Genomic DNA, 3268 nt, shown 5'->3' with positions numbered 1-3268 from the left:
GAATCAAAAGAGGAGACATAAGGAAGGTTACATGAAATTCATTAGTGGTAGATTAGGGAAGTAGGAGAAAGCAAGGCAGAGAAATCTCTGAAACTGGATAAAAAGCAAAATAGAGCAACACATACTTCTTTTACATTGGTGGGTACAGGATAGTTAATGATTAACATTTATAGCACATATAAATGGTATGTGGGGAACAAGATAACAATGTGGTTTTGTGCTCTAGTGTTGGCAGTTGTAACTTTGAGGAATCTGGAAAATTATTCTGACATTTCAAAGGTATGTGTTACTGCTGGTGATGGTCTAACTCTGTCATTACCCCCAGTAGCTCTGAACGACTTTATAGCTTCTTTCCTCCGAAGCTATAAAGATTTACAGATTAGTGAAATTTAGGAAAAGTTTTAATAAAGTACATTTCAAGAGAGAAATGGTCTATGCCAGGGATGGCCGCAGTGCCATAGAAGTAGGGAGCTCTGCATTTATCTGGGCCATGAGGGGAGGTTACAAGCATGCTGCTAAATGATTGGCATATGAGGTCATCTAAGTTGGCTGTTATATAACCATTTGTCATTGTACATGTGGTCATCCAGAATTCAGTCTGTTATAATCAGAGTCATGAACTTCTGAGTATATGTATGATATAATGATGGTATAATGAGGCTAAGGTCAAGGATGGACAGTATACCTACTAACTGCTCAAGCTTGTGACTGGACTAAACCAGCGGTTAGTTTTGTGGTTTTTACTTCCTTTAATGGTAATTTTTAACCACAATAGGGGTGTTTCAGGGAGGTCCTAAAGAAGGTCTCTGAGTTGGGCCTGCATTCCTCCCATCATTCATGTCTACCTAAGTGCCTAACATACATACTAAACCTGAGAAGCTCAGGGGAAGCCTGCATGATGGGTCTTACGACCTCAGAGACTGAAAGTAAGCACATGGATGGTCTGAATATAAAAATTCCTAACTAAAAGTGGGTCATGGTGGGTAGTCATATCCTAAGCCTGTAGCTTCCTTGACAAAGGTCAGTCTTTACTTTAAGACTGTCTATTGCCTTTTTTTCATCTAAGATAACACCTTTGGAAAGTCAGAGTAATCTCCTTTGCCAGACTCCTCAGAGCACAGGCTCACACCAGAGCAGAAAACCACAAAATCCCTCATTATTATCTTGTTCCCCCGCATACCATTTCTATGTGCTATAAATATTAATCATTAACTATCCTGTACCCAACAATGTAAAATAAGTATGTGTTTCTCTATTTTGCCTTTTTATCTAATCCCAGAGGTTTCCCTGCTTTGCTTTCTCTTGCCTCCTTAATCTACCACCAATAAATTTCATGTAAACCCTTCTAATGTCTCCTCCTTGATTCTAATGTATAAAATAAGACGCAAAACTATCATTCTCTGGAGCATTTTTTAATCCATTGAAATTTTGCTTCCTGACAATTGTTGTCAGTTTGGCTCAAATAAACTCATTAAAATTCTCTACAAGTCTGGACATTTCTTACATCAACCTATGTTATCTTAGATGCAAAAAGACAATAAACAGCCTCTCTTAAGGTAAAGATTGACCTTGGTCAAGGCCAAGGATGTGGCTACCTGCTATTGTTACAAAAAAAATCAGACGGGTGAGAAACCAAGCACCACACAGAGTGTTGGAGAACTCAGGTTTATTTTGCTGGCGGTCCCAGAAGAGCTAGCGCTCTGAAGATCTGGGCCCCAAGCTCAGGGGTAACCTTACTTTTATAGGGCTTATCCACACAGTTACAATTGGCATGAGCGATTGGTTAAGTCGTCCTCAGATGGTTACAGAACACGCAAGTTGCTATGGGCTACAGGCAGTTACAGAGGATGAGATTTTCAGGCAGGAACTTAGGCAACACATCTGTTATCTAGACAGAACAAGCAAAGGGGAGAGTGAATCTTCAGTTAATCTCAAGATCACCCTGCCCTTCGGCCTCTGTTGCAAGCATGTCTACAGAAGCAGAACAGGGAGCTGATTACAAGGTAACCATTTGAGTGGAAAATCACTCTTCAATTCCCCCTTTTGATGCCCTTTAAATCCTTATAGGGCATCAACCTCTTGATTTTCTTGGCCTAGAGGCTGATAAAAGGGTGGTCTAGATGTCACAACCATTTGTAACTTTATAGATTCTAAGCGTGAGGAGAAAAACTTAACAAGATAGTTCAGGACACAGGGACCAAATAAGAGAGCTATGGAGAGCATGAGGAGAGGACCTGCAAGTGGGAGAAGCCAGGATCCCCAACTCCATATTCTGGACCAGGACCCCCATGACTCGTTCAATCATTGGTGGATTTTTGAGGCTCTGTCTGTGAGCATCTTGGCTGCATCTCTAACTATACCAGATTGATTAACATAAAAACAACATTCTTCTTCTAAAAATAAGTATAACCTTCCTTTTTCGGCCCTTTGAAGATCATGTCCCCCACGGTTTTGTAAAACTACTCCTGCTAAGGAATCTAATTGGCTTTGTAAAGTGACAATGCTTTTGGATATGTCTTCTAAGCTGTCAAATAGGTCCTTAGATAACCTTTGGTAATAAGACAGGGAGGAGGCTAGGCAGGCTGTGCCAGTGCCTACCCCTGTGGCAATACCAAGGCCTGTAAAAAGGGAAATGAATTGTATCGCTCATTTGGTTCTGTAGGACATTAAGAGTTTAACTGCCCATCCTGTCAGTAATTTGGCAGTTCAAATGGGCTGCCTCCTCAATACTTGGGGTGAAGAGTCATGTTACTTGTAGCCCAGTACCAGATGGGGATAGGGAAGCCAAGTAGCGGGCAAAAGATGGAGATAGGCAGAACCAATAAGTCATTGTTAGAAGAGTTTGAGACAATAAGCTAAATTAAGAGTTCTATATAAGTACTTGGTATCCAAAATTCCACTATAGGGTGATAAAAGACACCCGAATATAAAATCCTACTAGAATTAACAAAGGAAGGATTTTCCTCATGATTATAAAAAATTGAAATAACTAATGGCAATTAGACAAAGCCTCTAGAAATGTATTGAAAAAGGGTTTAGCCTGAACATGCAAGAATTGATAGGATCCCGACGTAGGCGAAATAGGTCAGGGCTAAAGTGACTCTTTGACTCAGGGTCCAACTGGTGGGTGCTACTGAGGCAAACCTTGAAGCAAGCAGCAGGACAAGTATACTAAAGAGGATTAGGGCTAAAGGATGATAACAATACATCTGGACAATCTGGACGGTTGATCCTCAAGCTTCTGCCGTGCATAGACTGGCCAGCTTCT

The 3268-nt window shown here is 40.8% G+C and overlaps 1 protein-coding gene across 1 annotated transcript in view; it reads right to left on the bottom strand.

The window, feature by feature from the left end:
• Positions 1–1674: 1674 nt before the first annotated feature.
• The window catches only part of TSN (translin), a 146194-nt gene continuing 144600 nt past the window's right edge, over positions 1675–3268 (bottom strand). The window contains exon 9 of the transcript XR_002781199.1: positions 1675–1888. The gene's annotated coding sequence lies outside the window, so the exon portion shown is untranslated. The remainder of the gene's footprint in view (positions 1889–3268) is intronic.

The sequence above is a fragment of the Pteropus vampyrus genome, unplaced genomic scaffold (assembly GCF_000151845.1).
Source record: "Pteropus vampyrus isolate Shadow unplaced genomic scaffold, Pvam_2.0 Scaffold87, whole genome shotgun sequence".
Lineage (NCBI taxonomy): Eukaryota > Metazoa > Chordata > Mammalia > Chiroptera > Pteropodidae > Pteropus > Pteropus vampyrus.
The sequence above is the reverse complement of the archived record's forward strand: the minus strand, read 5'-3'. Positions and strand labels throughout refer to the sequence as shown.